Source organism: Phyllostomus hastatus, unplaced genomic scaffold (genome assembly GCF_019186645.2).
Source record: "Phyllostomus hastatus isolate PE091 unplaced genomic scaffold, TTU_PhHast_1.1 phas_contig_432, whole genome shotgun sequence".
Lineage (NCBI taxonomy): Eukaryota > Metazoa > Chordata > Mammalia > Chiroptera > Phyllostomidae > Phyllostomus > Phyllostomus hastatus.
This window is the reverse complement of record NW_025333880.1, coordinates 3,006,383-3,019,709: the sequence shown is the minus strand read 5'-3', so window position 1 is coordinate 3,019,709 and position 13,327 is coordinate 3,006,383.

Genomic DNA, 13,327 nt, shown 5'->3' with positions numbered 1-13,327 from the left:
TTCATCATAAGATTTATTGATTATAGCTTTGCTTCAATTATGAATTCAATAAATGGTCTGGTTTCCAGTAAATATGTTAGTCTTTTGAGTACTCAGCAATTTTAATAAAACTTCAAAATAGAATAAAAACCTATTAATATAGACCAATTAGCTAATACTGAATAGTAAATGAGGAGTTAAATGTGTTCTTAGAGCCAAGAACTAAATTTCTGGGATCAAGATGGGCTCAGGTTTGAAACTGCCACTTTCCATGCGTGACCATGAGCAAGATACCTAAACTTCCCATCCATTCATTCTTCATATTTAAAACGAGTAGCTCTTGCTACCTAGTTCAAGTGCACTAATGAGTATTAAACATAGGGTATTTACCTAGTGCTCAGCACAATGCTTAATAAATAATTGCTGGCATTATTATTTTTATTTCTCCAAATTTAAATAAACAGCACTTATTTTTCTCTCCATATTACATCTTCTCCACCTGATTTGTCCCCATTTCTCTCCAAGCTAATGAGGTGAAAAGCAGTTTGTTCTTGTTTGAATATTCACATAGCCAATCATTGTTTAGGTGTGTTCTAGATTTCCTATTTAGGCAAGGCCCTGAGCAGGAAGACATAATTTCCTATAACCCTGCTCTGACAGCACAGCATGAGTGGTGAAGCATTGAAGACTCCCCCTTCCTCCTGTAGGCACTTGCACTGGAAGATACAAACCCAGTCAGTGGGAAGTCACTTGAAAAAGAAAAACATGAACTACTTTTCTTCAGCATACATCTGCAGCGCCAAAACTCTTCAGCCATATGTCATGTCCCTTACAATTATGATCTAATGTCTAAGCCGAAAGGAAAATTTTGCTAAGTTATCTATGTTTATAGGCATTTGATTTTTCATTTTAGAGTACTCATACTGAAAGCAACTTAAAATTACTTGAAGATGAAAAAGAAAAAAGTTGAGGAATTACTGATACAATTATTTAAATGAATCTTAGGAATTCTAATGTCACATGTTCTAAAGAGGGAAAAAAAAGTATGCTTGTGAACTAAAAAGATTAACTGAGACCTGAACTCTGAGGCAGGTATTTTTAGGAATCTGGTAGTGTTTTAATGTCAGTTAGCTTAAGAAACTAAAGTGTTTGTTTCTCATAGTTGCTAGGCAACATATTTGGGTTAATTTGGTTTCCAGTCATTTTAAATAACCATGCCATGATTATAATAATAAAAAAGTATTATCTTTTTTTTTTCAATTTAATGTCAAAATACTTAAGGGCAATTGGCTTTAATAAAGTCATTATTACTTAACGGATTTTTTTCATATTCTTATTCCACAATCCCAGAACCACATAGTGCACTCTCAAAATAATAACTTAGGCTCCAATTGTGCACTAGGCCGTATTTTTTTCTATTTTAGATTAGAAATTTACAAAAAATTCAAAATACTGAATTTTGTTCCCTTATTTCTAAGTTTTTACATATTCTGATCATCAAATTCCCGAATCATGAAACATTCTCTTTTTAAAGAGAGAAGGGAGTTGAAGGTAACTTAGATTTTTCACTCAAAATAGTTAAATGTTGCTATTAAAGAGGGATAAATGTTCAGTAGTTCAAAAAAGCATGCATACATGCAAAAACTTAATCTACTGACCAAGCTAGAAATAGTAAGTGCTACTATTAATGCGGCTTTTTTCAGTTTTTACATAGATGTTAGTTTTCTTGTATAGTTAATATCCTTTGCAATTATTTGTTTAAAGCCAAGGAATACAAAATGACAAGTAACATTCCTCCTCTTACTCCCTCCTCAAGTTTAATCCCATTCTCCAGGAATAATCACTGCTAGCACTTTCTTGTGACTATGTATGTTTTTAAGTTCTGCTTGGAAACAAATTTTAGATTTGAACACCCAACTCAGTTATTGTTAGCACACTCTTGTTACCACACAACCAAGAGGTTTGTTTGTTTTTTGAAAGCAATTTTTCCAGCAAATATTGCATCCCTGGGCCAAGCCTGTCCCTTCTGGCTGTCCTCTGGTAGTACCTCCTCCTCCTGTCCTATTTCCAGACAACGCACACACACAGTTCAAGGACCCAGCTAACTCACCATTTTGGATGGGAATTTCCAGATACATGCTTTTTTAAGGTTAATGTTCCAAAGCTGTTTCTTAGTACTTAGCTTATTCTAAATTTAAAAGACCAATCTCTCTCTCCCTTCCTTTCTGTTTCTCCCTCTCCTCCCCCCACCCCCATTATTTCATTATTTCTATTAACTTTTTTGTTTTTATTATTTATTCTCATTTACAGAACACATAAAAAGATGTATGGCTGGAATGATCTGGGCCCATCAGAGGCACAGGAACCCCACCCCCCGCCCTCTGCCCTGCCAGATACATGCGCCAGCTACAGCTGCACTAAGACATCGTTATGAAGAGCCCTTGTCACACACACCTGCCTCAAATCAGCAGACTTTCCCTCTTGGTCCTTTCCTCCTCCAGGTTCCAGTTTTCCAGCTAGTCTAAACAGTTTCCATCCCACAGCCCCAGGACAATCTACTGTTCTTAAATCCATGTTTGGTATCTGGAAGATTAATTTTCTTCTTGTTTAGTCCTGGTTTTTCCTATAATGGGAATTCTGTATTCTCTCTCTCTTTCTCTCTCCACTTCCCACCCCTTTTTCTCCCTCTCTCTCCCCTCTCCCTCCCTCCCTCCCTCCCTCTCAGAAACACACGCATTTGGAACCTCTGCCATTAGCTGTTTTTCCAAACCACTCCTCAGCAACCACACTCTGAATTAAAACCATCCTGGGTATTCAGCTACTGCTTGTCATCATCACATTTGTGAGTACTTCTCCAGCCCTTGTCCTCTTCTCTGTGAGCTGCCTCATTTCTCTACAATTGCAGCTGTTTATATCTCACAACATCCTTCCTCCTTGGCCAGCAGCTGATTGGATCACAGGTGCACATCGGCCCTTGTGCTGGTCCCATCAGATCCACTCACTTGAGACCTTGAACTAAGAGTCACAGAAATGGTGAGTCAGCTAGAATTTAAAAAATATTGTAGGATCAGGAGCTCAGGTGGCCATTTGTGTGTCACAGAGCCGATGAAGAAGCAGAAAGAACCAGATTTCAAAGAGGAGAAAGCAAAATAACAGACATTCACAAACATGCAGAGACATGAGACAAAAGAAAGAAAAAATAAGACCAAGAATATAAGAGAGAACAAATCTTTCTTCATCACTGACAACTTGCATTTCTTCATGAAGGAACAAATGTTGTTTTCTGACACTGAGTCCTTTAAAAAATTCTAGAATTTTATCATAAATTCACATTGTTTTAATCAAGCTTAACTGGGCCCTTACATCTTACAACAAAAAAAGAAAAATTATGATCTCCCTTACTCTCTTCTGTTCTCTTTTTTTCTGACTTAAAGAATAATGCTATCTAAATATGTTCTCTTAATCTCTAAATCAGCCCCAGAAACTGCATGACAAATGGTCAATACATGCTGGTAGACTTTCACAGCATCAGAACACAAATCGTAGGATCAATTGCACAATACAATATCAGCTCCCAAGTTTTACTGTTACATTTGAAGTGTCACATCTGGTACTTTATAGTCATCAACTTTTTTGTTCCTGTTGGAATATTTAAGCTACTTTCTGTTCCTAGGACTACCTAATATCTGAGAGGGGAGAAAGCAGCAACTCTAAAACACAAAAATTAAACAAGATTTAATATTGAGTGGAGGATGAGGCATGGAAATAAAATGACTAATCAGCATGATGGAAAAGTGGAAGGTCTCAGGGTTAAGAGGAGGATTTTTAACGGCAAAGGGACACTTCAATATTTCTGATAGAAGGTGTCAGGAGAGAGAAAAGGTTGAAAATATATGTAACTATGCATAAAATTTTAATTACATATTCAACCTGATATCAGCAGATTAAGTCCACCTTACTTAATCAAGATGTATTCTATATGTTGTAGCGAAAGGCCTGAACAATAAAACAAACTCCACTTTGAAACATAAACCTGTCCAATAAAAATGATCATTTCTTCTTCATTTTTGTTTTTGTTTCTTGCCTCTAATGTTTTTTTTTCCTTAATCCTCACTAGAAGATAAGTTTACTGATTTTAGGGAGAAAGGTAAATAGAGTAACATCGATGTGAGAGAGAAGCATTGTTTGGTTGCTGCCCACACATGCGCTGGTCAGGGGTTGAACCTGCAACCATTGCTTCATGTACTGAATGACGTTCCACCTACTGAGCCACCCGACATGAGCACTTATAACACTGTTTTTTTCCAGGTGCAAAAGTACTATTAGTGGAATCAAAATGTGTTATACAAGCATAATTGATTCTTATAATACTGTTATATTCCATATAAATGTTTGAGCTTAATTAACATTTTCCAAAATGTTCCTAGAATATTGGCAATATAGGGAATTAGTCATCAGCTCTTTTCTTACAGTAACCATTTAAGGTGAGAGTTATCGGTCCCTTTTATAGATGAGGAAATAGGAGCCTGAGGATTGTATAGAATAATGTTGCCCAAGGACGCACGGCAAACACGCTAAAGAATCAGGGTCACAACCCCAGTTTATCTGGCTTCCAAATAAACTCCCTACTACACCAAGTCCATATATTTCCAATATACAGACTTAAAGAAAACTAATCTCCCACTGGAGTGCTCACAAAAAAATAGAAAAGAAATGACAAAAGCAAGAAGTCTTTAGTGTTGCAGGAGCCAAAGAGGCAATATTGCAACATGAACTATGGAATAAGTAAGTTCTGTGCAGTAGAAAGTGGGCACTTCTTTGCTCCCACCTCAATGCCAAGGCAGAATAGAAAAATCTCTCCCACTTCATCAGCATATCAGAGAACATGCATAACAAGGAGGCTGGGCAAGGAGAAATGCTCCTCAGCCATCCCCAGAAGAAGGGGCAGCTGTACAGGCATTTAAGAGCCTGGGGTTAGTTACTCTGAAAGCTCCAGCAAGGCAAGAATCTTATGACATCCCATCCTGCACAGCACCAGGCACTTAACCGCCTCTCAATAAATCCTGTTGAATGAATGAGCTCTAACCTCTGTAAGTTTCAGCAGTTGCATAGAAACTGACAGTCCTAAGAAGAAGGAGGCTTGAAGAAATACAATTAATACTGACTATAGCTGAAAGCATGAAATCTGCACAAGTGCTGATGGAAAGACTGATGGGGCCCTCCTCTGTAAATGGGAGAAAGGCGGGGATGTTTCCAGAAATGCAAAGTAACCATTCAAACACTAACAAAATGGAGGATGAATTAGCAAAGAACACAAAAGAGAGTCAGTGAATGACAGAGAACTAAGGGAATAAACTTAGAAAAGACTACAGAAAAAAAATCAATACATTTTCCAAAGTGACACCTGCATAACAATTTTGCCAGAATTCTAATGGAAAGGGTTGGATTTTAATGCTGTGAATACATAATGTACCAAATAATAATGATAATGATAATGATAATATAATAACATAGCTAAATGTTCAAAAGACTTAAGAAGATATTTTAAATGAACTCATTCATTCAAACTTTGACAACAACCTTGACAACAACTGTTAGGTGGCTACTATTATAATTCCTAATTTTACAGATAAAGAAACAATTCAAAGAGGCCATGAAATTCCCTCAAGATGAAAAAGTTAGTAAGTGATAAAGCCAACTTTCCAGCTCAAGATATATAAGACATTAGGATGCATTTTCTTTTTCGATATTTTATTTATTTATTTTTAGAGAGAGGGAAAGGAAAGGAGAAAGAGAGAAATATCAATGTGTGGTTGCCTCTCATGTACTCCCCACTGGGGACCTGGCCTGCAACCCAGGCATGTGCCCTGACTGGGAATCAAACCAGTGACTGTTGATTCACAGGCCCACTCAGTCCACTGAGCTACAACAGCCAGGGCAAAATGTTTTATTAGGGTGCATTTTCATAACCGCTGAACGGCACCACCTTTAGTCAATGCAAACTGTAAATCGATTCCTGAGTGTGATTTGTCATTCTCAACCCATTGTATTGTCATGATAAAGTTCTGAGTGTAAAAGAATGAACTCTTTTAAGGCCTTACTTTCGGTCATATCCAGAACCAAGTCAGCTCTACTTAACATTTATAGACTGGTATGGTAGCCAGAACTTCTATCCATTCCTTATTTTTAATTTCAATTGGAGAAAAATTACACAAGTTATGCTCTTGCACACATGTTTTTGAGCTAATGCTGCTCCTCTGCTATAACTCGGCTTTTAAATCTCTGCCTTTATGAACTGTAATTACTTTGGGGCATTATTTCTTCCACCAACTCCTGGATTTAACAAGCATCCACTGCTTTGCCACAATTCTAAGAGAAATTAATCAATACTTTTATTAGTCTTAATTCTTTCTCTTTTCCTGGTTATCTGGTATCCAAAAATGTTCACCCATCCTGTATCAGCTTTAGTGTTAAGAATGTGTTCTAAAGAAAAAATAGAGAAAAATGAGCCTTTATTTAACAGCAAAACATCAAAACAATTGTGGTATTTCTGAATCATAGTGCTATAACCATTAATTGAATTTTAAAGGTATAAGAAAGAAAATATAAAAGGGTTAAAAAAGTTTTTGTGGTTATGAAAGTCAGAAGTTTCAACAAGATTAATATTTTTATTTTTTTTTAAGATTTACTTTTATGGATGGTGGAATACCCAGAAAGGAGGAAGGTCAATTAAGTAGCATTCTAGAAAAGGTTATATCAACTTACTACATATAGGAATCACAGTATGAGGTATGCCTAGAACAGAGCCAAAGGGGTTAGGATGGCCTTGTTCAAAGCTGTGAAGATTGGCTGGATTACCAAAAGCCACCTGATTGTCTAAAACTGGAATTAGGTCAAAGGTCAAAGACACACAGCAAATCCTTGCTTCCAATCTACACACCAATATGCAGGGGTTAATGGGGTGGTCCTACAATAAGATAAGCTGACACAGTCAGGAGCTGAGAAAAATATGGTGCCAGTCAGATTGGATCAGAGCCATTGAAAGTCCTCATTTTAACTCATGTACCCCTTTAAAAGTCCCATCTCTATACTCTGAAGTACTGGGGGGGATTAGGGCTTCAACATATGAACTTGAGGGGACACAATTCAGTTTATAGTATGTCTTCTCTAAAATTAGACTAACAGCAATAACAAAAATAGAAGAGAAAAAAGCTCTTAAGACACAGGTTTTTCTAGAGTTGATAAAGTGTTTGTAGAAAGCTGTACAGAATCCATCAGATTAATGGTGTCCTACAGAATACACAGAAACACTGTATCACATTATTTGAACTACAAAAGTCTGTGCAACTGCCTAAAAACTCTTACAACCACAAAATGCTTTATATCTTGGGAACATCTGTACTATTTAAAATCATGTTTATTTTGAACATTATACAATACACAGTCCAGTATATGCTTTATAATAGAAACTCTTCTTAGATTTATTTGGTCTTTCAGCCTGTTTTCCTATTCTTTCGTTCCTTTTTACCCTGTGCCCCAATTCCCAGGAGTGGGGACTACTTTTTTTAAAACACATGCACTCATCCTAAGGACTAATAAAGTTGACTGGTGGGAAATGCACTCTTTAATATTCTCTGCTTGCTCATCTATTTATGATTTCTCCAAGGCCAAATTCTTGTCACTGACCTCACCCCAGCGAAGGCCGGGCCCAGGGAGAGGTTCCGTGTATCCCGAGAGGTCACGGCCAGACCACGGCACCCACGTTCGCTTTTCTACACTTCAGAACGCAGTGTCAGTGCCCCGGCCACTGGCACAGCCAGGCCTTTGTCAACGGACAGACTCATTCTGTGGAAAACCATTCACTGGACAGTAACGTTTTACTTCTTTTTTCCTTTAAAAACTTTTTTCATCACTTCTGATTTAAAAAAAAAATAGTTAAAGTTAAATGGTTTTTTTCTTAATTCTTACTGCCTTGCTCTTTTTCATGATATTAAATGACTATAATTCCATCAGAATACTTACTGACATTGAGCAAAGAATTCATAAAGGCATAATCATTTAAGTTTTAAATAAATACAAGATTAGTAGGCATGTGACTTTCTACATAGTGACAGAAAATTTTACTTTGTAATTCTCTGTAGCCCCTGCAATTTTTGTAAACTACTTGATAAATTTAATTTGCTTTTTCTCACTGTTAATCATGCTTCAGAAAAGTGGACTTAGGGGGACATAATATTATTATTTTGGGTCATTGTCAACACTGCTGCAAAGGAATGATACTGTACATAGTTAAGGCCAGTATCCAAATATTCTGGAAAGCTGAACCGCATAAATATAGAACAGCTTCACACTTTTCACCAGTCACTACATAGTTGGGAAACTATGCATCAGTTAAACAAAGAAATTAAACACATAGGGCCTGCTACATTTAAATATTTAAGTGCCATATTTTAAACAAATCATATTACTATAGGCCTAAGGATTTCCAAGGCAAAAAGTAAAGTCTGGACTTTTCATAGAACACCTTTTTTTCCCCTTTAGATTTTGAACTGCACACAATAATGCTTTTCATTTCTGTACTTTCTCCAAATGCTTTGACTTCTTAGAGGCTACATTGTTTTGTAAGAATAAACTGTAGGTTTTCCAAAGAGCCTCTCTCTCCCACTCAGCTGCCCCGAGGGAGTTAGAGCTTCTGCACACAACTTACTTTCATTTCCCTCACCCTAAAAATGATCAAATAAGGACTGTTTCCTCACCAACATTTCTAGGGTAAGAGGCTCTGACAAGTGCAACCTTTATCACCGCAAAACATCTCTTCTCTTTCCTGCTCTGGCACGCCCAAATAAAAAGATTATTTAACACACACCAATTGTATTAGAATGAGACTCCAACAATTACAGAGACACACAAAGTGAATATACAGTGTTAAGCCATTGGGAAGTGGATTGTTTGAGCATCTCAGTAATTTTGCTATGAACAGTTGGGAAAGCTCAACAAATGCTATAGAATCAGTACAATTTCTTTTCAGAATATACCCCTTCTTGCCACCAGGATAGACAGACACTTGTTGGCTGCATAATTCTCAGCATCCTGGTTCACGTAAGGATTCTGCATATCACATATTCTTTTCTATTTTGAAGTTGCCATGGCAGAGAAGAGAAGAGATATTTTTGTTGATGGAATGTCTCTTAACAGAGCTCCTTATTTTGGCCTTCCTGACTTTCTGACGCAGTTTTCAGAGCTACTTTAAAATATTTCCCTGACTTTCTTTATTTTTTAAAAATTATTTAAAGTAATCAACATTACAGCATACTGACAAGAGCAGAAGATGCTTTATTAAATGAGCCAATAGGCAAGTGATTGAGATTTAAAGACATAGCATTCCAATGAAAAGGATGGACCATGTCTGAGTTTTACTGAGCTCTTTAACTTTCAGTCCAAATTCCTCCTGGTCCTTTGTCAGTTTCTCTTTCCCTTTTTCTTTTCATTAACGTTTGTCCCCTGGTTATTCATTGCTGCCTTATCATTAAAAAAAGTAGAATTAGTGTATCAGATCAGACTAGGTGATGCTGAATTTAAGCTTAATGGCTTAAAATAATGTTTTATTTTTTCACACACCAGATGGCCTTCGTGGATCGCTGGGGGGCCTGCCCTGTGTGACTCTCCCCTGGGAATCAGCTCTGTGGAAGAGCCTCCCTCCAGGACGAAGGCCGACTAACTGTGGCCTGCAGATGAAGTTTGGCTTGCTGCCTGGTTTTGTAGGACCCAGGAGATAAGATTGGTTTTAACATATGGCATGTTAAAATAAATTATTTACGAATAATATTTTCTGTGAAAACTATATAAAAATTATATGAAATTTACATTTTAGCATCCATAAAATAAGTGTTATTGGAACACAGAAGTGCTCGTTCATTTATGTATTTCTGATGGTTGTTTTTGTTCTACACCAGCAGAGTGGAGAAGTTGCAACATACGGCCTACAAAGTGTAAAATACGTGTTACATGTTTTACAGAAAAATGTTGCCAGATTTTGAACTAGAGCACCACTGGTCACCATGGCAGATGGTACAAGAAAGAATGGCAAACCGTGCACTGCTCCCAGGGCTTCCACACGGAAGTGACACTCAGACGTCTGGTCCCTGTTCATTGACTAAAGCCAGTCACGTGGCTACACTGAAGTTCAGCAAAGGCTAAGGAAATGCAGTCTTACATTCTGCCCAGGAGAAGAAGCAAACACATTTTGATGATCAGCACTGATAATTTTGACAAGAAAAACAAATTAGAAAAGAATTAGATACATGGTAAATAGATTCTTTGTTTTACAAATAATTGGCTTATTGTCACAGAAAAGGTGGCACATTAAGGAGAGCTTCTGGTTACCTCCCCTGAAACCAAACTCTGAAGATGCCACAGAAATGAGATGGAAGTTGAGGAATCTCAGAACTTTGCACCAAAAGTATGGGGAGCTCTTAGGGACAGAGGTCAGAGCCTGTTATAACTGGGAGAGGGGGGTTGAGGGTAAAACAACAACCAAATGCAGGAGGCTGAGATGCAATGAAAGCAGAAAGTCCAGCAAACGGCTTTCAAATGGTGCCTATTTATTTCCATAACACCATCCTACAATGTCATAGCTCATCTCTGTGCCACAGTAGAACTGATCAGCCTGGAACCAACAAAATGGAGGAGAATAGCCTCAGGAGAGCACAGGAGCTCAGCTGGGGTTACGACAAAAAACTACAAGTACGGGCAGGCTTGTCCCATTATAAGCATTCCCCTTCTCTCATTTTCTCTTTTTCTTATCCCTCTACCCCGATCTGCAATAATTTATAATTACAGGTGAGAAGACCGCTTCTTAAAAAGATCCAAGCACAGGGCAAAGTCACTGGAATGGAACACCTTTTGGAAGATGGTGAGGGAGAGAGGACCTCATCAATGAAAGTGGTCCTGCCAGAGGTTCATGACTGTGAGGATCCTCTCCCCTCCCCCACCCAGAGGAATATAACATAGGCCTTTTAAAATCAGGCAAAAGAGGAGAAACAAGTACAACAGAGGTTGAAAAAATATTATAAACAATTATATGCCGATAAGTATGCAAACTATATGAAATTAATAAATTTAATTAAATCCAAAATATAAATCAAAGTTTTGAATAAATTAATATCCATTACATAAGTTGAAATATTAAAGACCTTCTGAAAAATCACCAGAAAAGTCCCATATGCAAATTACTTTACATATATGTGCTCTCAAATTTTTATTTAAGTAACCCCTCCTTTATACAAATTATTCCAAAAAATTTTTAAAAATTAACTCATTTTATTATTCCAAGTTCAAAAAAGGAAAGGATAACAAAAATAATAATTTAAGTAGATACAAAAAAGCATTTGATCAATTGAACACATATATACACAAAAAACTAAGAAAACTAGAAGTAGAAATTTGTTAATTTGATAAAGGCTATCTACAAAATAACCAAGGCAAATATTACAATTAATGGCAAAAATTTAGATACATTTTCTTAGGATCCAGAACAGGACAAGGAATAGTGCTATCACTGCTAATGTTCAATATGCTACTGTAGATCCTACCAAATAAGACAAAATATAGAAATAAGGATTGTAAAATAAGGAAGAAATTATAATAAGTTAAAAAGCAACAACTATATGCTGCCTAGAAAAGACAACTTTAAATATAAATACACAGACTGCATGAAAATAACTGGGTGAAAAAAGATATATTATGTAAATAACAAGCATAAGAAAGCTAGAGGGACATAACATGTGTCCAAATGGACTTCAAGACAAAGACCATTACCAGAGATAGATAAATTTCATAACAATTTAAATCCCAATCATCAGGAATACGTTACAATCATAAATGTGCCTGAACCTAATCATAGAGGTTCCAAAATTATGAAATAAAAGCTGACTGAAATAAGAAGAAATGTAAACAAGTCACCACTGGAGATCTGAACACCGTTTTCTCAGTAACTGATAGAACAAGACAAACTCAGTAAAAATAGAAGAATTAAACAGTAGCAACCTGATTGACCTAAACACATTTATGTAATACCACACCCAAGAGCAGAAAACACATTTTCTTTTCAAGTGCACATGGAACAGCCAAAATAGAGCATATTCTGGGCTAACACGAGTCTAAAATTAAAGGACTGAAATATGGTCAGTGTTTGCTCTCAACCATATTATGACCATAATGGACATAATTTAGAAAATAGTAATAATAAAATATCAAAAACACCTGAAGTATTTGCAAAACAGATAACACACTTTTAAATAACTTATGTATTAATGAAGGAATCACAAGGCAAATTAGAAAACATTTCAAACTAATAACAATGAAAATACAGCTTCTCAAATTTTGTGGGATTTCCAAGGAAGATACAACATTTCAAAATTTGTGCTCAGAGGAAAATTTACAGCTTTAAATGCTTATATTATGAAGGAAAAAAGATATAAAATTATCTTAGCAAACTTAGAAAAACAAGAGCAAAGAAAACCAAAAAAAGTAAACAAAAATATCAGTGAAATAGAAGACAAACAATACAGAAAATTTACAAAGCCAAAGCTAATTCTTTGAAAAGACCAACAAAATAGATAAACCCATAATTAGACTGATCAAAAAATACAAAGGAAGAACACAAGTATAAATATTAGTAAGAGGACATATTGCTACAAATCCTATAGATATTAAAAGAATAATAACAAATATAAGTAACTTTATGCCATACATTAAATAACTTAAAGGAAATGGGCAAATAACCTTCAAAAACTACATCTTAACAAAACTGACACAAACAAAATAATAATTATGGACAGCTTTATATCTACTGGAGAAAGTAAATCCATTTTCAACAAACATTTCCACAAAGAAAGCCATAGGCCCAGGCGGCTTCACTAGTGAATTCTACCAATATATACAGTGAATTTTTTTAAATCTCATATGAAACTCTTTCAAAATGACCAAGAGCAACTAATGTATTGCTAGGGTAAAAAACAAAGTTATATAACAAAGGTTTCTCAAGAGTCCAAAACAGGTGATTTAACCAAAACACCTGACTCCAGAATGCCACAAGAGACTGACAGATATGTAGTGAAGATGGAAAAGATAAATTGGAATTCTGTATCTTCCCTCCTTTGGCACACCCACCTCCAGCTCTCAGAATGAGCAAGGCCTGCCTGGCTCTGAGGAGCAGGGACCTAAGGAGTCCATTTGCTATTGCTTTGGAGGAGGCGGGGCTTGGCTCACTCTCCAGGGTCTTGTGCCCCAGCCTGGGCCTGTGAAGCTCCCAGTTGAGTGCAGTGCCTGGTTTTGAGGCCCAGAGGAA